Source organism: Eptatretus burgeri, chromosome 2 (assembly GCF_056783735.1).
Source record: "Eptatretus burgeri isolate ZD-2024b chromosome 2, Ebu_testis_v1, whole genome shotgun sequence".
Taxonomy (NCBI): Eukaryota; Metazoa; Chordata; class Myxini; order Myxiniformes; family Myxinidae; genus Eptatretus; species Eptatretus burgeri.
The window spans coordinates 119,126,666-119,149,966 of NC_140962.1; the positions used below are offsets into that span (position 1 = coordinate 119,126,666).

The following is a 23,301-nucleotide window of genomic DNA, read 5'->3' on the forward strand; positions in this document are numbered from 1 at the left end:
TTTATGATACGGTTGGTCCGATCTAATTGAAACAATGCCCCAATCCAGTCGTAGTTTACGAGAGCGAAGGAACGAAGCTGCGCGTCGTGCACGCGCAATGGAATCTAACGAAGCACGAGCTGCTCGCTGGACACGTGACGCTACTCGCGTGACAAGGCGTCGTGCAGCTGAAACGGATGAAGAACGAACTGCTCGCTTGGCAGGCCATGCACGTACGGCATGCACTAGTTCATGTCAAATCGGGGAAACTTGGCCCCTGATCAGTAACCCCATATCCCATCCTGACCGGATAAAATAATTTTGTGATGACCTAAATGTCATTTGACTTGCATTATTTAAACTTTGCCAATATTTGTAAATTATATCATGACATCTTTTTTTAAGGAAAACATAAAAAGTACAGTTTATATTGCAATACAAAAACTGAAGTCAATAAGTTTTCTGTTTCATTTTTCCCAGCATCCCCCCTCCTTTCTGATTATACATTTCATGTTCCCAATAATGTGCTGCCTTTTTGGCTGCTGGTTGCATCATTGGTTAAGGGCACAGCTCTGCCACTGATGCAGTGCCCTATTCCCAGTATACTGGTGCTCATTTCACCAACTTCAGAAGGATGACAGGCTGAGTGAACTCCCTGATGTTAATTCAGTGGAAAACGGGGCTTGAACTCAGGGCCTTAGGTTCCCAAGCCACCACCATAACCACTAAGCTGACACCAGGCTACCATTTCATGTTAACATACATAAAAAATATACAAGTAAATTATTAAATTCTCCTTTCCTATTCCACTTTGAATGCTTTTGTTCTACGTGTAAATCATTTAAACATAAGGTGAGGTTACTGACTAGTCTCATGCACATATTACAACCGTCGTGGGAGAGTTAAAAAAATCTCACTCCTCACCACTGTGACTGTTGTGGTTCAAATAACTCTGAAACCCAACGCATCTATAAAATGAACACAGGCGCCATCCACAGCACTCACCTCTGGCTGGATATTCGCACCCAGAGTCGGTTTACCGAACCTGTGAGATGAATGAAGCAGATGACGAACTGTACTCGTGACCGCGTAATGACTATTAGTTGGCTGAGCAAACCAATGCTACTCATCGCACTGTTTTATCTAACAGGCTTATTGGTTACTTGACCTAATTATCTTCAGGAGCATGATCTCAGACCAAACCCAATACAAGGAGGATAGGTCAAGACACGGTATAAAAACTTCCATGCACTTTATTTACATAGAGGAAATTGGTGGGAATAATAGTGAGTGTTTGGGAAATTCAATGGAAATGGTGGGAAAAATTGGGGTGGGGCAACGCAAGCAATATGAATAAATTTACAAGCATGCATACTGGTTACTATATGCTTGGTGTTGGCTTAATGGTTAGGGTGGTGAGCTTGGGATCTGAGGATCCTGAGTTCAAATCCCACTTGGCTGTTGAATTAATACCAGGTGGGGTTGACTATGCCTGTCATCCTTCTGAGGTCGATAAAATGATTGCCAGCTTGTTGGTATACTGTGTCGGAGTGGCGACCAATCCAGGATTATGTCCAATAACCAAGGAGAATGCTTAAGCAGTACCAACACTCTGCACAGAGTATGGTCCCGATGGATGGATGGATACTGGTTACTGAGAAATACAGTTAATTTACCTTGTCCCCTATGCAATAATTCCTACCCTGGGATACCTTATAACAATAACTTGACACCTTTACATTAAATGTATCCAAACATCTGAAGGAAGAAAAGAGAGTGAGGAAAGAGGGATTGAGATATCTAGAGTGAGAGATGAAGTGTGGGGTCTTTCTATGCACCCCGATGAACTTTGAGGCTGCAGTCACCCATGACTCGGCGGTTCGGGCTTGCCTCCCTTGCATTTCCTCTTGGTCAGCTTCCTCTGCTCCAACAGCGCCCTGGTCATATGGGGGTCACTGGATGATCACTGGTCGAATGTGATTGTCTGTGTGGTACCGAAATACGAGGGAAGGCAGGAAGGCATGCTGGTTGTGAGATGTGTGTCTTGTGAAAAAGCAGTGAACTGTCTGAAAATAAGGAAATGGGAGGAGTCAGTAAGGTGGGAAGAACGTCAAGAAAAGAAAGTTGGAAAATGAAGAATGTGAAGAAGAACTGTCGGAGAAAAGTCAATGTGGTGTGCAATAGGCATGGAGAGAGAATGGAGGGCGAAGCAGTCTCAAGTTCTATTTATTCAGATTTCCCATTCACAACTCTCTTAAGCTTGGTCCATTTACATCTCTCTTTGGCTCAGTCCATTGGCATCTCTCATTCGCTTCTCTCTTTGAACTCGGTGTATTTCCCTTTTTTATACTCCTCCCCCTGCCCCTTTTCCTTGGTCTCGTGGCTCCCCTTTGGCGTCGAGTCTGTGGGGGCGGACGGACATTCCAAGATGGTGATTGGCAGGGTCTCGTCTCCCAACCCAACAACAGTGCCTGATTGGCAGAACTGCTCCCCATAGTGGTCCCTTTCTTGGGAAAGGAGAGGGGCTTGGAAGCCCACACCCACTTGTCAACTATGATGGATGACTTCCGTCTGGGGGGAATTGGCATGAAGCTCCAGTGTCCCCTCCCTTACTTGAGCCAATTGCGCTAGACTCGCCTTCATTTCTCCGCTCAAGGAAAGGGCATGTTGAGGTGCGAGTTGGAGTGCATTTGACGCAAAATGGTGCGAGGTGTGAAAGGTAAAGATGATGAAAGAATGTAAAGTTATTCTAACACATTTGCAATGCACATCTATCCCCATGTACATGATATAACCTAATTGCTGAACAAAACACGATGGTATAACTAATTTTAGTCTTATGTGTCTGTGCTTTATTCTCCCGGGAGGTTCACAAAGTCCTCACCGGGCTCACAAATGTCAATATGTTCGAGTAGGTACACTAGATATGAGAAGTAAATTTAACATAAAAAAAATTTTGCTGGAAATAAAGCAAAAAAACTTTCCACTGCATGAAGTTGACAAAGAAAAAAAAAAAACTTGAGTTAAACAGCTTTTCAAAACATACATTGCAATAGATGAAGCCCTGTGTCTTAATTCCTTGATAGGTTGCACTCCAAAGTTTATAAGCAAATGTGGGGCTTGACACAAGTTGAAGTAATACTTCAGTGACTTGAGAATTGACTTGAGATTTGGCTCGATGAACCACCATGCTCGGCTGGGTCTATGGATGCGTGCCACCATGAACAGGTGCTTGTGGCTCTTACCAGAAGATTGGATTGGAGCATCTGTGGAAAACTGTGTTGCTAAATTGGAAGCAAAGTTGGACAAGGCCCAGGTGGGCCTGCAAACCTTCCATAGATATTTCTTTGTGATTGGACAAAGTATTGGCTTGGGTAAAAGGGTTCTGCGTTGACTTGGCAGGTATAAGAAGAAAGACTAGCTCCATAATAGGTGCTGTTGATATTGAATAACCTCCCCAGTGAAGATTTGGAGTGGATAAAAATCAAAACCTCTTCCCACTGTCATGACTCACCAGACTTTACTTGAGATGAATGCAGGTGAGTTGGGAATTGGTTTGGGAAAGGGACTGGAAGCAGTCATGTGAGCCAGCATGTTCGACTGAGTGGAGAAGGTATAAATGTGAACATCAAAAATGAAAAGCAGCAACTTCTCTTATGTTTTATATTTGTGTGAGTGCAGGCCATGCCATCGTAGGAACACAAGTGTTGCACTGTATGGCAGGTTTAGCTAAGGATTGGCAGCCGAGGAGAGAGTACTGTTTTATTGGAATTGTTGGTGGGGAAGTTGTGGATGTGTGCAGGAGGATCGGGATCTTGGGGAGAGCATGGGATGTGGAGCCCTGCCATGCCTCACCTCTCCTTGTTCAAGCATGTAACTGGAAATGGTGACTCTACAGATTCGATCAGCCAGGAGGCAGAAAGACAATTGGCGATTATGTGAAGGCCTTGGAAGGCCATTTTGGTGACCCCCTCCAGCAAGGACACAACAAGGGAACTGTGTTGGTGCTGGGAGGAGGGATAGAAGAGGAGCTTGTAATTTCCCTCGAGTTGGGACGTTCTTTTGCCCGACCGGCACCATATACTGTCACATCGCACCTCATTAAAATGTTTTCGGCTGCCAATGAATGAGTTGATCACCACTGAGATAAATTAATGCCAGGGCTTTGCATAGAAGAATAAAAGTGTGTTTATATGTTAAATGTGAAATGTTCCACTCAGTCACTTGCACCTCTATTTGTGCTCTGGAAGGCATGAATCCCATGTAATTGGTTATGTGCAATTAAAATTTGGTTATGGGCTCTGCTCAACTTACCCAGAGAAGGTGGCATCCACTGGACAATATGGTCAGTTTAGAATTTAGGAATTGGAATTGTGGTTAAAGTTGTCATTAAGGTAGGACTGTTTTTGTACCATTTTTCTCTTCTCCACCTAAAAACATCTGAAAGAAGACCTCGGAGGGGGAGGGGATATGATTGTTTTGAAGACTAAATTTTGAATACCTACTGTGTTTATTGACTTTCACGAGTTTTGAGAATGTATTTACTGTGTTTCGATGAGGCGAGATACGGCCGTCATAGTAATCTCTAATTTAATGGCTAAGATAATTAGAGTATGAATGTTTAAGTGTTAAGACTTGGACAAGGGGGATCTTGTCGGGAGTCCAAGGTCCAGAGGAGGGGGCTGTGTTACACGTATTTGGGGGAGGAGGGTTGTGTTACATGTGTAGTTTGAGGGCCTTAACCACAGCTTTTGGTTGTATAGTCAGTTAACTTTCGAACCACCTGTACTACATGTTTGTAATCGGAGCAAAGTCTGGTGTGGCCCTGCTGGGTGGATGGGCTGAGCTATTTGGGAATAACTATGGTAAAATTTTCTCATCCTAAGTCTCGCATATCTGACCGTGCAAGATTCGGGCGAAAGGGAGGTGTTCCAGTGGTCACCGTCAACGCGGCCAGCCGACTGCTCACAGCCTACATCTGGGTAATGCCCCCCTTTTGTGCATCATTAAATTATTACTTTTTTCCGAGAGACACATCCTCCTTGTGTTTCTGCCATTTTTTTCCACGTAGATGGATGCATTTCATTGAAAACCTCTGGAGGGAAATAAATAAATTAGAATCCCTTTAGCTAATCATGTCTGAGAACAAACGCCGATCACAATACCACTCAAGTGTTGTTCCCTTCTCCTTTTCTTACCAGATCTATATGTTATGCTACCATTCCGGGTTTCGTGAGTTCTTTACCTTTTTCTCAATCAGGGGTACATGCGCATCCTTACTCAAAGTGGAAACAGAAGGTCTCATAAATCGTTTGTGGCTGGGTTATCCAAGGTTTGGACTTTCACCTTTTCGCATTGGTTGTCATGCACCAAGACTCGGTCATTGTATAGCCATTCACGTTCCAGAAACACATCAATAATTATCTGTTTAATTGTGGAGCACTGCACTGCATTGTGATGTACTGCATTGTACTGTACCGCAATCAAAGTGCGATTACCTCGCTCTATCTGGATACTTTGGTTATCTATTTATTGGGTCGCCGAAATAGGTGACCCTTATTGTTGGGTCGCCGAAATAGGTGACCCTTATTGTCAGTAATTCTGTCTGTTTGTTTGGATGTTTGTTCGTTTGTCATCAGCATAATTGGTAGTAAACGTGGGCGGATTTTGACCAAACAGGGTTGGTAGGTACATCGTATGACCTAGTGCTTTGGAAATTGTGATGGTTGCTAGGGACGCTTTGGTTCCCTAGCAACAGCCGAAAAACCTTCAAAATCGGTACCGTTCACACAAAATCTTCCGAAAGCCATTATCCCACATAGGCTTATGAAATTTGGCATGCATCATCTACAGGTGATGCTCTACCAAATATATTCCGATTTTTGTGATATATGGAATAGTTAACCCGCAGCGCCCCCTACAAATGGGGTATGCCAGAAAACTGAAGGCCCCCGAGCGACCAGGTGAGTGCATCGATCCAAATGAAACTTTGCAGGTTCATAGTACGCAATGAGTACTACAACTTTGACTCAGGACATATTGACCTCTCTCGGCTAGGTCAGGGGTCAAAGGTCAATGAGTGCATTTTTCGGGCAAAATAACCATTCAAATCCCCCTTGCTCCTACACGGGTTAACCGATACGAATGAAAGTTCATAGGTACAGAGTACTCAATGGGTACGACAACTTTGCTTCAGGACATATTGACCTATCTCGGCGAAGTCAGGGGTCAAAGGTCAATGAGTGCATTGTTCCGGCAAAATGACCATTCAAAGCCCCCTTGCTCCTTCAACGGGTTAACCGATTCAATTGTAATTTCGTAAGTACTTCGTACTAGATTAACTCAGATCAGGGGTCAAAGGTCATTGGATGCTCGGCGACCCATGGCCGCTGACTGGCTTGTTGATATTTAGCCTATTATTTCGTCTGCAGCGATTCGGTACATATAGTGTCTCCATGATCTGTCATCTTTAAGGATGTCAGGGACGTTAAACAACAACAAACCACCAAAAACGAACAACAACAAGAACAACAACAACACCACGCTCCTGCTGTGTGGTTTGTGTCGAGTTTCTAAACGCTGCTCCATTTTTAATCGGTGAACCGCTTCAATATTTGTAATGTCCGTCCATCCGTTCGGCAGAATTGAGAAGAAGAAGAAGAAAAAGAAAATGAAGAAAAAGAGGAAGAAGAAGCAGAAACATGGAAGAAGAAGAGTCAGAAAGAGAGGAAGAAGAAAAAGAAGAAGAAGAAGAAGAAGAACCTGTCGAACACATTGTTGGTCGTTCGTTTCGAACCTTTGTTTATTTCACATTAAAAATGACAAACTGCACCGATCCCTTCGGACACGGGTGCGATCTTTATACTTCATCCAGCTGGTCGTGAACGGCGAGTTTTGATCACGACATTACGTGGCAAGATGATGGCGGCTGTCCTCCACGTGATAACGAGATTAGGAGAGAGGGGACACGAGAACGGCGGTTCCTGGATATGCACCTTCATCCCAGGGCCTGACCTTCAGTTCCGGGACTTCGGGAATTGCCGGTAAATCGGGAATTCTGACACCGAATCCAGCCGTACAGTTGGAAGAGCAACAAAAATTTGTGATGTTGTTACTTCCTATTCGCGAACGATGTGTTTAGAGATAACGTCACTGATTTGGATTACACAAACCTTTCAGTTCATTCATTTTATACACCTTCCCCACCCTCCATCCCGAGCACCTCGATCCCTCCATCCCGAGCAACTCGACCCCTCCATCCCGAGCAACTCGACCCTCCATCCCGAGCACCTCGACCCCTCCATCCCGAGCACCTCGACCCCTCCATCCCGAGCACCTCGACCCCTCCATCGCGAGCACCTCGACCCCTCCATCGCGAGCACCTCGACCCCTCCATCCCGGACACCTCGGCCCCTGCATCCCGGACATCCCGGCGCCTTCATGCCGGACACCGCGACCCCCTCCATCCCGAACACCTCGAGCCCTCCATCCCGAGCACCTCGACCCCCTCCATCCCGAGCACCTCGACCCCCTCCATCCCGAGCACCTCGACCCCCTCCATCCCGAGCACCTCGACCCCCTCCATCCCGAACACCTCGACCCCTCCATCCCGAACACCTCGACCCCTCCATCCCGAACACCTCGACCCCTCCATCCCGAGCACCTCGACCCCTCCATCCCGGACACCTCGACCCCTCCATCCCGGACACCTCGACCCCCTCCATCCCGAGCACCTCGACCCCCTCCATCCCGAGCACCTCGACCCCCTCCATCCCGAGCACCTCGACCCCCTCCATCCCGAGCACCTCGACCCCCTCCATCCCGGACACCTCGACCCCTCCATCGCGAGCACCTCGATCCCTCCATCGCGAGCACCTCGACCCCTCCATCGCGAGCACCTCGACCCCTCCATAGCGAGCACCTCGACCCCTCCATCCCGGACACCTCGACCCCTCCATCCCAGACACCTCGACCCCTCCATCCCGGACACCTCGACCCCTCCATCCCGGACACCTCGACCCCTCCATCCCGGACACCTCGACCCCTCCATCCCGGGCACCTCGACCCCTCCAATCCCGAGCACCTGGACCCCTCCATCCCTTGCACCTGGACCCCTCCATCCCTTGCACCTCGACCCCTCCATCCCTTGCACCTGGACCCCTCCATCCCTTGCACCTGGACCCCTCCATCCCTTGCACCTGGACCCCTCCATCCCTTGCACCTCGACCCCTCCATCCCTTGCACCTCGACCCCTCCATCCCGATCACCTGGACCCCTCCATCCCGATCACCTGGACCCCTCCATCCCGATCACCTGGACCCCTCCATCCCGATCACCTGGACCCCTCCATCCCGATCACCTGGACCCCTCCATCCCGATCACCTGGACCCCTCCATCCCGATCACCTGGACCCCTCCATCCCGATCACCTGGACCCCTCCATCCCGATCACCTGGACCCCTCCATCCCGATCACCTGGACCCCTCCATCCCGATCACCTCGAGCCCTCCATCCCGAGCACCTCGAGCCCTCCATCCCGAGCACCTCGAGCCCTCCAACCCGAGCACCTCGAGCCCTCCATCCCGAACACCTCGAGCCCTCCATCCCGAACACCTCGAGCCCTCCATCCCGAACACCTCGAGCCCTCCATCCCGAACACCTCGAGCCCTCCATCCCGGACACCTCGACCCCTCCATCCCGGACACCTCGACCCCTCCATCCCGGACACCTCGACCCCTCCATCCCGGACACCTCGACCCCTCCATCCCGGACACCTCGACCCCTCCATCCCGGACACCTCGACCCCTCCATCCCGGACACCTCGACCCCTCCAATCCCGAGCACCTCGACCCCTCCAATCCCGAGCACCTGGACCCCTCCATCCCTTGCACCTGGACCCCTCCATCCCTTGCACCTCGACCCCTCCATCCCTTGCACCTGGACCCCTCCATCCCTTGCACCTGGACCCCTCCATCCCTTGCACCTCGACCCCTCCATCCCGATCACCTGGACCCCTCCATCCCGATCACCTGGACCCCTCCATCCCGATCACCTGGACCCCTCCATCCCGATCACCTGGACCCCTCCATCCCGATCACCTGGACCCCTCCATCCCGATCACCTGGACCCCTCCATCCCGATCACCTGGACCCCTCCATCCCGATCACCTGGACCCCTCCATCCCGATCACCTGGACCCCTCCATCCCGATCACCTGGACCCCTCCATCCCGATCACCTGGACCCCTCCATCCCGATCACCTGGACCCCTCCATCCCGATCACCTCGAGCCCTCCATCCCGAGCACCTCGAGCCCTCCATCCCGAGCACCTCGAGCCCTCCATCCCGAGCACCTCGAGCCCTCCATCCCGAACACCTCGAGCCCTCCATCCCGAACACCTCGAGCCCTCCATCCCGAACACCTCGAGCCCTCCATCCCGAACACCTCGAGCCCTCCATCCCGAACACCTCGAGACCTCCATCTCGAACACCTCGAGCCCTCCATCCCAAACACCTCGAGCCCTCCATCCTAAGCAACTTGACCCCTCCATCCCGAACAACTCTACTCAACTCTCAAATAACTCAACTCAACGTATCCCATGCACATCCACTGTACATACACATCCTACACACATTTACTCTCCCTACACATCCACTGTACATACACATCCTCTGCACATTTACTGTACCTACACATCCACTGTACATACACATCCAATACACATTTACTGAACCTACACATCCACTGTACATACACATTTACTGTACCTACACATCCACTGTACATACACATCCTATACATATATACTGTACCTACAATCCACTGTACATACACATCTTACACACATTTACTGAACCTACACATCCACTGTACATACACATCCTATACACATTTATTGTACCTACACATCCACTGTACATGCACATCCTATACACATTTACTGTACCTACACATCCACTGGACATACACATCCTATACACATTTACTGTACCTACACATCCACTGTACATACACATTTACTGTACCTACACATCCACTGTACATACACATCCTATACATATATACTGTACCTACAATCCACTGTACATACACATCTTACACACATTTACTGTACCTACACATCCACTGTACATACACATCCTATACACATTTACTGTACCTACACATCCACTGGACATACACATCCTATACACATTTACTGCACATACACATCCTATACACATTTACTTTACCTGCACATACACTGTACATACACATCCTATACACATTTACTGGATATACACATCCTTCACACATCCTATACACATTTACTGGATATACACATCCTATACACATTTTCTCGATATACACATCCTATACACATTTACTGTATATACACATCCTATACGCATTTACTGTATATACACATCCTCTTCACATCTGCTGTATACACACATTGACTGTATATACACATCCTATACACATTTACTGTATATACACATCCTATACGCATTTACTGTATATACACATCCTCTTCACATCTGCTGTATACACACATTGACTGTATATACACATCCTATACACATTTACTGTATATACACATCTTCTGTATATACATGTCCTATACACATTTATTGTATATACACGTCCTATGCACATCTACTGTATATACATATCCTATACGCATTTACTGTATATACACATCCTATACACATTTACTGTATATACATGTCAGTAGGGTGAATATACTGATTCTGGCTCGCTTTTCCCCATGTAAATGAATGGGGGATTTTCAGCGATTCATATTTTTTTCCCTAAAAATAAACCCCCTTTTTATCCCAAGGTATATTTATTTGTCTCCCCTTTTAACCTTAGGGCACTTTTCAAATAACCAATGCAATAAGATAAAGATTTGTTCAAGTAGTAAAGTGGTCACGTGATTTGTTAAAGGTGATTCTAAAGAAATATCTGAAACATGAAAGCCTCGGGACACTCTTTTTCAAATAACCAATGCATATTGTTTAGCTCACTCATTGAACCTATAAAGATTTGTTCATGCTCAAATTCCTTCAATAGTGTAATTTTCTTTGCACAATAATCCCCATCTAAAATATTTAAAAATGAAACATTTGAATCTTTGTTTTTTTAAGATTCCCCTTTTGTGCCATTACGAAATGAAAATCTTCTCTAAATGCTCTTGTTTGACCACCTCCTGAGCCACATATCATTTTGAGATTGTAGTAAATTGTTTTTCCATTGTTCAATTGATAACCATCAAAGTTTTCAGTCCATTCAAGGATATTTATTTTTTTCTTTACATCCTCTTACTCATTTTTAAATCGATTCGCTTATTTGTTTTATTTACCTTTGTTTTAGTTATTTTTTTCAATAAGACTTATTTGATATTTTTCACATTCATTATGTTTTCTATTTATATACCAAGACTGAGATTTTCTCTACTCTTTAGTTTGATTTATACTTGGTTTGACCATTTATATATTGTGAAAAAACATGGCGGTAGTCGTTAAAAACCCTAACCCATCTTCCCATCGTTAAAACAATCTATTCTATACACTCTATCATACAATATCCATATGGAACACAATCTATTCCATTATCTAAAATAAATCTCTTTTCATCAAAGGCTCCTAATGCCTTTTTATTTACTTCTTCACGATATATGTTATGTTTATAACTTCTTATTGTATTAATTTTTCTATATTCTTCTTTCTTATTCATCAAACAATTATAATAATTTCTAAAAGTTATTGATTTCTTTATTACGTATTTCTTTATTCCCTTTAAGCTCTTATCATTCTGATCACCATACTTATAAGCATATGCCTTTGCTCTCAATCCAATAAACTCACTCATTACTTTTCCACCAAACTCATCCTTAAACTTACCAATAACCTTTTCATTCTTTATTGAAAATAACTCGCTCTTCTTACTAAAATTACTTGTATCATGTACTCCAATATTTTTCTTCATATCTTTATAAACATCATCAGTTTTTATATCTTGGATAAAACTATTATCAGTGTCCATATACAACAATGAAACATTTTCACCATACTCTTTCTTTAAGCCATTATACAAATTATCATACAGCAATATATTTGATAAATCAAGAACTGCTGTTCCAATATAAATTGGTTTATCTATTACAATACTTTCCTTTTCCATATGAATAGCAGAAAAGTTCTCTGAAAAAACCTCTTCTCTCTTAAAATTTGGTTTATTTATCAATCTCGAAGCTTCTTTCCAAGATGTTGCAAATCTAATGTTTTGCCTGTTTCTCACATTCTCCATTGTCTTTCCAAAGACAGCATAATTCATCAATTTATAGAATTCCCTTCAAATTTTACTTTTGTATTTGTTCTCATATCTGTATTGAATTTAATATACTTTTTCATCCAAGGACTTTGTTTAAATTTTAAAACTATGAATTTTAGCTACTCTCAATCCTTCTCTCAAAAGCTGTTTCAAGCTTCTCTGATGCAAAGCATATCCCTCTTTATCATAGAATGTTGTTAATAACTTTTCTGTTGATTTGCCTTTAACATTAAAACTTTTATGATAATCACTTAACCATTCTTTCTTTGGGGTTTCTTTCTCACATGCAAAAGGAAGGTATTTATGCTTATTATGAAGATCACTCGGGTACCTCAAATCAAATTCAAAATAATAACCTTCTTCTTGCTCATTCAATTCCTCTTGAGAAGATATATAAAATGACTGTTTTTACAGCCATTTTTCCCTGCTGTGCAGGGGTTAGGCTTTTTTCTTGAGGCAATGTTTTATGGCCGGATGCCCTTCCTGACGCCAACCCTGGTCGCCTCTTACGACACACAGGGATATGGTACACCTATTCTAACCGGGGCATACACCGGGACCAGTACACTGGTACTCATTTCACCAACCTCAGATGGATGACAGGCTGAGTCAACCCCCTGGTGTTAATTCAGCAGCCAACGGGGCTTGAACTCAGGACCCTGGGATCCCAAGCCGCCACCCTAACCACTAAGCCAACACCAGGCTAATTCCTCTTGAGAAGAAATTACAATATTCATCAAAGCCTTTTCATAATCCTTTTCTTCCACCCACTCTAATTTACCATAAGGCAGACATTGAGACATTCCCCATCCATACAATTTATTAGCATCAAAATACATCAAATAATTACTATCTTTTTCACTATCATAATTTGGAAGATATTTATTATTTGCTTTAGCATATCTTTTTGAACATACTTGTGATATTCCACCTGTCTTGGACTTCTCAATCATCAAAAGCATATCTACATCACTGATTAAATCTATATCTTTTTTTTTGTCATTTTAGGTCATCTCTTTGAGCATGACCTAATAATATTGGTGTTGAGAGGAGAGGTGACGGTCCGTCCGTCCGTCTGTCCGTCCGATCACAATGAAGTTGAAGCGGGAGATCTGGTCATTAGTGATCCTGATAGAGGTCGATGAGACGTACACGATGGTATGACTTTCAAGGTCACCGAAGGTCAAGGTCACGAGGCCTTTGAAGTTGCAAAAATGACTATTTTCAAATTCTATCTTCTTCTTCTTCTTTCGGCTGCTCCCGATAGGGGTCGCCACAGCGGATCATCTGTATGATCCGCATAGTGATTTGGTACATCTTTTACGCCGGATGCCCTTCCTGACGCAACCCTGGTAGCCTCTTACGACACAGGGATATGGTACACCTATTTTAACCGGGGTATACACCGGCCCAGTGTACTGGTACTCATTTCGCCGACCTCGGAAGGATGACAGGCTGAGTCAACCCCCTGGTGTATTAATTCAGTGGCCCAGCGGGGCTTGAACTCAGGACCTTTTGGATCCCAAGCCGCTGCCCTAACCACTGCGCCAACACCAGGCTTTATTTTTTTTCTATTTTCAAATTCTATCTCCTCTGCCATTTCTCAAGCGATCTTGAATTTGATTGTGGCATATGAATCTATGGGATAATATCTAAATTTTGTCAGGCCGGATTTTCGATATTCGCTTTCGTTTTCGTGTCACGTGACTTCAAAGTTGGCAAAAAATGCGAAAATGACGATTTTCAAAATCTATCTCCTCCTACATTTCTCAAGCAATCTTAAAGTTGATTGTGGCATATGAATCTATGCGACAATGTCTAAGTTTGGTCAGGCCGGATTTTCGATATTCGCTTTCGTTTTCGTGTCACGTGACTTCAAAGTTGGCAAAAAATGCGCAAATGACGATTTTCAAAATCTATCTCTTCCTACATTTCTCAAGCAATCTTGAATTTGATTGTGGCATATGAATCTATGGGACAATATCTAAATTTGGTCAGGACGGATTTTCGAATTTCGCTTTCGTTTTCGCGTCACGTGACTTCAAAGTTTGCAAAAACTGCCCTACCTTCAGGAGGCTATATATTTTCTTGCAGAGATGACCCTCACTCTCGCACGGGTGTATTTGTTTCATTAACATTGCACTCCAAGCTAAACCAGGAGTTGTGAAATAGTGGGCAGGATCCAATCCATAACAATTTTTATTAATACAGTGATCTAAAAGCTTCAAACACATCAGCTCACAATAAAATATCTGTTTTTAGATACAAATCATGATATTCTCCAAGGTTCTTTATCTTAAATATTTCCCAAATTTCTTGTGCCTGTTTATATTCTTTATCACTTATCTCTTCTTCATAAAGGTTATTATAGAAACTTTCTTTTGAAGGAAGTCGTGTTTCTTTAAATCTCATAAATGAATCCATATAATCATAAGGATAAATTCCCTTACTTGTAAGAATTTTCTCTTTACTTTGAATTTCATTCCTTGTTTGAATTTCCTCTCTAGTTAGAATTCCCTCTTTAATCAGAATTTTATCTTTAATCAGAATTTCCTCTTGAGTTAGAATTTCATTCATTGTTTGAATTTTCTTTATAATTAGAATTTCATCTTTAGTTCGAATTTCTTAATTAATTCGAATTTCCTCTTTACTTTGAATTATTTCTTTAATCTGAATTTCCTCTTTAGTTAGAATTTCCTCTTTTGGAAAGAATGAATTAAGATTTGGAAAAGAGCCCATGGAGCTTAGATTTGATGCTTGGTCGGCTAGTGGTTTTCCCATAAACTTGTAAGAATCTAGAAACCTAATATGAGTTAAAGGTTTTGTGAATATCATTTTTGTAAATGAAATATACTTTTGACTTGTGTTTGTAGCAGAAATATTCCCTGGTGTTTTTGAAAGTTCATTTATAAATAGATGTGTATCATAGTTGGCGCTGTTGTGAAGAAAGACTGGAATAAAAGAAGGAAATTTATAATTAAGATTACAACACGAATGAGGGGGACCTCTATATTTACCAGTAAGATGACAATGATCCCTAACTTTAGACGCCTCAATTTCCTCCTCACAAATATGGCATATATTGTTCTTTCTAAATTCTAATTTTTCTTCTTCGGTTAATTTCATCGGTTCATTTGTTTCTTTCATTAATTTAGTTAGTCTTATACAATCCTTTTCTAATCGTTTTACAAACTCTTGTGAAGCTTTTTTCCACTATAATGTTCAAGTTTATTATACTTTTCTCCAACAGATGATTTGATATATTAACAGAAACCACAAGGAATATGTTTTTGATATTTATTTGTATATGATTCTTTTGGATTAGGAGAAGCAGTATTTATCTTTTTAAGGATACATACAAAATCAGCGTATATCACAAATGGGTGCATGATAGATTTATTATAATGTTCAAAAGAAATCTTTTTACCAGGTTTAGGCATTGTAATTACAGCTGATTTGTGATTACTACAATATTTTGAATGTTGTTCTAATCGTTCTTTTGTATGAAATGAATTAAGACATCGCTTACAAGGATATATTTTGTTTGCTGTTTTGAATACCTGAGAAGAGATTAATCTTGATAAATTATTGATGTATGTATAATGTGAATTGTTTCCAACACTAAAATATCAAGGATCAATGTGTGTTTCTTTATTTTTATAGTTGTTTGAAATTTTTAATATTTGAACTTTGTTTGTATCCGTTAATCCATATACATTAATAGAAAGGTTATTCTTTTTCTCAAATTTAGAAATATGTTGGTGGCATTGGGAATTTAAAATCTTTAATGTCCAAGGTATTCTCATATTTAATATAATGTTTTACTCTTTCTGAATTACAATTTGGAGGATGTAAGTGAGCAAGAACAGACCAGAGAAAACATTTATTATCATTGTTCTTAATATTAACAACTGCCTTCTTCAGTTTTATTTCTTTTGGTAATTCAATATAAGAAGAAGCTTCAAGAGGGTTTGATTTTAGAATGTGTATATCAACAAAGACGGTTTTTTCAATATTAAATCCACTTCCTACCACTGTATTATCAACATACTCCTCTTGTATTGATAGTTCTTCATAAATCCCACGATTCAAAAAATCTTGAAATGATGTTATGGAATGAAGATCTGTTCTCATATAAGGAGTTTGTTCTTCATCTTGTCTTTTCATATTCATTTTCACTCCCATATAAAACTTTAAAGTTTTCATTTCTTTTAATGTCTTTTTAATAACTTTTTCAACATCAGGTTTCACTATTTCAATTGATTCAGCTATTGATGATGGACCGGGTTCTCCAAATTGAAAAATCCTTATTTTTATATGCCCTTTAAATGCCCCATCAGTGTTTTCAATATTATAGTCTCCCTTCACTCTAAACTCATTTTTCTTGTGTTTTTGTGATTGAAGGTGATTGTTATAACTACTCTTCAAAACATCCTTTGAGCGGATATCACAATGTTTTTTTTTCCAACTCAAGAGGAGATATTTGATGAAATGGATTAAATGTGTGTTTGTTGGTTGGAAGGTGTTTTTTATAATGTTTATATTCGTGATTACAATCATCGCAGTATGTTGTATTCACAATATTTATATAATAAAACTTTGCTTAAACTAAAATTTTCTTGATGAAAATTTCGCTTAATTAATGGGTGAATCTGTGCTTAAAACCATTTTATCCTCCAACTTTTTTCACTTAATAAATACAATGTTTCAAGACACAAAAGACAAGTTTCAATCAATCTCTTCATTTGTAAAAGATACTGAGAAATATATCAAGGATGTAAAATTGAACAAAGATAAATATATCAACTATTGGATAAAAACAATTATGGTAAATAATATGAGTTCTTCAATTTCCTTCAGTGGAAGGGCTTTTAGTATACCTGGAAGAACATCAATTAAAGTATCTCTAACAAAAGTTTCTCCTCTCCTTCTGGTAATATATTCAAAACTAGAAAAAGCCATGAAACAAGAAAAAGTATCAAAAAATAAAAACCTTATGGATGAAGCTTTAGAAAGAAAAGATAAGGCCATCTGTAATATGCAAGAAGAAATTTGTATTTTTTTCAACAACCCTAAAGATGTAAATCCTGATGAAATAAAGGATGTTAATATATCAGGTGAAATGACATTTCGTTCAAAAGTAGTTAAGGATCATTTTAAAATTACCTTAAATATAAAAAATGTTATAGTTGAAGCTGGTGATGAAAAAAAAAGTATATAGATATCGATGGTAATATTAAATATGAGTTAATACTTAAACTGAAATTCATCTATACTTTCAGTTGCACAAAGTTATACTTTATAGATATGCTCGACTTCCCTGATTCTCCATATGACAAATTTGAGAATTGTCCTGCGTGTGATAGAGTGGGATTAAACAAAGAGTCAAAAGCCTATAAACAATGTATATTCTGTGATTATCTTCAAATTAATGATAATAAAAAATTGAAAAAGGAAAATAATTCTTTTAGATTTTCACCAAAAATGAATAACTTTACAAGATTGATTAGAGAAATGAATGTAAAGTATGAGGGTGATATCACACCTTTCCTTACAAGGGAAGAAACTGAACGTATTAGAGAAATGTTCAAAGGATTGTTGTTATATATTATTCATGGATGTGATTTTCAGGGAAATATCAACACAAGATATTGCATAAATAAAATAATGGATTATGTTGAAATTAAACCTGAACTTAGGATAAAATATAGAGTTTCTAAAAAAGTCAACAATAAATTAAATAACCTGTTTTCCAAATATATAAATGAATGATTTTTTTTTACCCATTTGGGAAAATAAGATAAAATTTAACAATCATAAAAATCTTCCAAATTCATTAAGATGTCTCATAGTTGGTTCAAGGGGATGTGGAAAAACCTGCTTACTTTTGAAGATGCTCCTGACTCCCAACTTTTTCGATTATGATAATTTAATAATTTTCACAAAGTCGAGTTTTCAACGAGAGTATCAAATACTCTCACAAGGTTTTAATGCTGGTCTTCAAAAAGGAGATATAATCGGTTTATTTAAACTTCAAAAAAACCTAAATGATTATAACATTGAAGATATAATTCAACTATTTTGTGATATACAGATGTAAAAAGAAATCAAAACCGATAACTTGTATTCTTCGTGATAATATGGATGATATACCGTCTCCCCAAGATTTGGATAAATCAAAAAAGAACCTCATTATCTTTGATTGTGTTAATGAGAGAAACCAAACGGTAATTGACAGCTACTACACAAGAGGGAGACATTCTTCTTGTAATTGTATTTATCTTAGTCAATCATACTTTCAACTTCCTCGTCGTTCCATCAGAAACAATCCTAATACTTTTATTTTATTCAAGTTAAATTCAATAGATGTAAACAATTTTTGGAGAGATAATTGTTCTACATTATGTAGTAGAAAGGAATTTGGGGATTACATGAAGCAGACGACTGAAAAATATAAATATATTGTTGTGAAACAAGATGAGATATTAAATGATATTTTCCAATAAATAAATGGATACGAAAGAAAGAGCAAGAATATTTAAGGAACATCAAGAGTTGGTTTCAAAGGTTGTAAAACAACAGGAAGACATAAAGAAGAAACGCAGACAGAAACTAACGGGCGAAGAAGCATTTGAAATAAAACAAGAGAAATTTTTTAAACCACTTTTTAAAACCTCCCAAGAAAAATTTAAGATGTTTCCACAGTTCCCACATTAGAATATACTCCTAAAAAACTTCAAATGTTAAAAGATTTTGATCAAATGACTGAGGAAGAATTAGAGCATTTAGGAGAATTAGAATATGATGATGAAGGTTTATTTCAACAACTGGAAGAGATTAATCGACCCCCTGATTATATTGTGAATGCTCTTCAAAACAATGAATATTCAGCGGATTCAAAAACCAAAGCAGGGCTCATTCCAACAGAACAACCAGCAATATTTCATCTTGTTCAAGAAAAGGTATTGATATTTAATGATGAATTAAAGTTCTTGGGTTCTGCTCAACCCCCTGTTAAACTAACTCTGAGATTAATGTTTCTTCTCAGAAAAGATGGAAGACAAGGTTCAACTGTGAGGGATGAATCAAAGTATATTGATAAACCATTGGATATGAAAAAATAATGATGATAGAGTATATATTCATCTGCTGAACACTCTTAATTATAGGGTTAGTATTTCTGGTAAAAGTAGGAAAAATGAGAAGGAGAAACACATTATTCAGGCTTTAAGTATCCTTAGTTCAGGTATTAGTTTTCTTCCAAATGACCCATCGCAATTAGTTAATAGATTGTTATTGTTGTTAGGGAGTAAGAAGGCTGGAAATAATAATTGTTTTAATGAAGCATCAGCCATTTTAGACCAGTTGATGAACATTAAAATAATTAATAAATCTCAATATAAAGACATTTTATCTCGTATTAAATAAGATGAGAAGCACAATCCTGAGTTTTAATTTCACAACAAGCGACCACACATCTTCATTCCCATACCCACTACAACTTGACCCAACAAAAGAATATGAGGCATCTTTATTGTCCATGGAAACTAAAAAACCGTATTTAATATAACTGATAAAAATGACAAGTTTAGTTATAATCCGGGAAGTGGATAGAAAACGATAACAGTCTTACCCGGAGCATATGAGATTTCTCAAATATCTTCTGAAATTTCTCGTCTTATGAAAGAACATGGTGATGAACCAAAAATATTGTTATGGACATTCAAAAACATACTTCAAAATCAACGATTAAACTTAAAAATAACTACAAGGTTGATTTCACAATTGATAATTCATTTAGAGAGTTATTGGGTTTCTCCTCAAAAAAGATTGAAATTAATGGGACGTTTTACAGTGATAATGTCATTCAAATATCCTCAGGAATAAATTCGGTATTAATTCACTGTGATTTGATTAATGGTGCTTATAATGATGGAATAAAAACAAATACAATATTTTCATTCAGCACATACTCAACCCCAATTGGTTATAAATTCATTATGGAACCCAAAAATCTGGTTTATCTCCAGGTGTCAGGAAAAAACATACACAGAGTAAATTTTAGGATAACCGACCAAGATAATTGTATGATTTATTTTAATGGAGAAGTTATATCCATCAGAATTCACCTACGTGAAGTTTTCCAATAAATAAATACGATGGTTATTGTGAGGAAACACTAGTTGAGAAAATATAAAATAATTACAGGGGATGGGATGTTCCTTTCCCCATACTACAAGGGTGAAGGTATGTATCTTGGTAGGGGATACTATAAACCTAAGAGACAAAGGGGTGTCGGACATCAATTTAGAGTAGATGGGATAATTGATACTCTAATGGGTATTGGTTCAACTATTCTTAAACATAAAGACCTAATTGGTTCAACTGCTTCTGCTGTGGGAAATGTAGCAGGTGCTGTAAAGAGCATAAAAGATACCCAAAAGGAATCTCATAAATTACAAGCAATAAAAGAAATTAAGAAAGGCAAAACTTGGTTGTCCCCCCAAGAATGACACAAAATAATTCAAATACTTGGTTCAGGGTTTCAAAAGTTTTAACATCTTTTTTCCTAAATAAATACAAGTATGGAAGCAATTGATAGTATCTATGATTTGGATGATAATATTATCATCTCAAACTCCACGATAAAAGAGTATTACTTCAAGGTAAATGCAATAACTGGAACAGACTGGAATACAAATGGTACAAAAAGTTTTGAAATAAATAATAATCAACAAACTTATTTGAATCTATCCGAAAGTTTCTTGTTGTGTAAATTTGCATTCACTAAGGCTGGGAATAACACAAACGCTGCACTCGTAAATGATTTCTTCTGGAAAATGTTTGATCGTGTTTGTTTGTACATTGGAACACAAGAAGTTGAAGCAGTTGATTATGTCTCTGCTGTATCTGAAATGATGAAATTTACACTGTATACATTCAGTGATAGAATGGGAAAGGGGGCTGTCGAAGGTTTTATTCCTGATATGTCAACGGGAACAACCACAGACCCTGGATATTACTCAAAGGAAAGGAACATATACTGATGATACAAAAGCAGTTAATAGTTTTACTGTGGCAGTTCCTCTTAAAGGTATATTTGGATTTTGTGATCATGATAAATTTCTGTATGGTCTTAAAATTAGATTTCAACTACAAAGGAATGATCATGAAAATAGATTACTTTTTGGTGTTGCTAGTGCTTTTGGTGATCAGAATAAATTCGTAATTGATGAAATGAGTTGGTATATTAGTGAATATACTCCTAATCTTAAAACAGAAGAGATGTTGAATAGAAGACTTAACTCAAAGAAACCACTCAGTGTATCATACCTCAAAAGAAGATGTCAACACGTTAAACTAAACCAAACCGCTTACACATGGAATTTGGGTGTACTGGAAGGAAAGCCACGATATCTGTGGATCATTTTTTAAAAACCAGATGGCGATACTGCTACTGATAAGAATAATGCATTGAGTGATAATGCTAAGGTGAAACAACTTCGTGTTTCTCGAGATGGAACATTTTATCCACGAGATAGATTGGAAATTAATTGTGAAAAAATGATTTTGCTGAAGCATACAAGTCTTACCAAAAGGTGTGTGAAAGTCATGGAAATAAAGAACCTATTTTGGATATGACAGCATTTAAAAGTTTGCATACAATCTATGCGTTTGACCTGAGTGCTCAAAAGGAAACTATAAAGTCTAATCGAGTGGATACTTCCCTATACATTGAAAGAGGAGAGAGTGAAGAAGTTGATGCATATTGTTTGCTTTTGGAAGAAACAGAATGACAGATTAATACAGATAATGGTGTTATGATTAGTCTCGCATAATTTTTTGTTAAATAAATGAGTGGCAAAGTACCAACTGGGGTATATGGTAATCAAATCAATCTTCATCAACTATCATCTTGTGTTCAAAATCAAAAGCCTTGTACGATTAACGTTAATACAATTCAGAGAAAAGGAGCAGTAAGAATTGATGTTTTGCTCACAAGAGAACAGGTTAAAATCTTGAACGATACTGGCTCACTTAAGATTAAAATGACAAAACCAATGTTGAAAAAATATTCCATAAGAGAGACGAGTGGAGGATTTCTCCCATTTCTAATTCCTTTATTTGCTGGTTTAAGTGCGGTTGGAGCATTGACGGGTGGTATTTCAACAGCGGTGAAAACTGCCAACGAAAGGAAGGCTCAACTCCGGGCTCAAAAAGAATTGGAAAGACATAACAAAGAGTTGGAGAAACAAATTAGTGGAAGTGGTGTAATTGTAGATTTTGCTCAAAAGCTTGAAGGTCTGCCTGATAAAGCGAGATTGTTAGTTGGAGATATGCTTTCTTCGATCGCACAAGTAGGTGTAAAATTAATTAAAAGAGGCAATGGATTATATCTTTCTAATAAATAAATGAGCATGATGAGTGGTTTAAAGAATTTGCAAAGAATACAACATCAAATTTAAAACTTGTCAAATATTGTAAGAAATTAAAAATTCATAATGTGGTTATTTGTATGAGAGATGAATGAACAAACGTGCCTAAACATACAAAGAATATTATTATGAACTTAGCAGATAATAATGGGAACGGTTCTCATTGGGTTTGTATTTTTAATAGTCAAGACAAATATTATTTTGATAGTTTTGGTCTTCCACCACCTGTTGAAGTCATAAAATTCTTACAGAATGGTGTTTATCAAACATTCCAAGTGTTGTGGTCAATTATGTCTATATGTTTTATTTCAACTCAACAAAAATAATTTTTAATGACATTATTTTTAATCTAATATAAATGACTTATGTTGGTAAAGATGGTTCTATCTTTGGTGTATCCCAAGAACTGGATATTGATTTGTCAAATTATTGCACAAAGGCACAGGCTGAACGACAAAAATATTAATATGAAAAATGCTTATAGATTAAAAAAATATCCAGCCCCGACTGACACGAATGACTTGGTGAGATTAAGTGATTTATCACAATATATATATATATATATATATATAT

At 39.4% G+C, this 23,301-nt stretch overlaps 1 protein-coding gene across 2 annotated transcripts in view; it reads left to right on the plus strand.

The window, feature by feature from the left end:
• Window positions 1-6,516: 6,516 nt before the first annotated feature.
• LOC147032935 (uncharacterized) overlaps window positions 6,517-23,301 on the plus strand; it is a 46,463-nt gene continuing 29,678 nt past the window's right edge. For both annotated transcript variants that reach the window (XM_085870961.1, XM_085870962.1), the window contains exon 1: window positions 6,517-7,022. The gene's annotated coding sequence lies outside the window, so the exon portion shown is untranslated. The remainder of the gene's footprint in view (window positions 7,023-23,301) is intronic.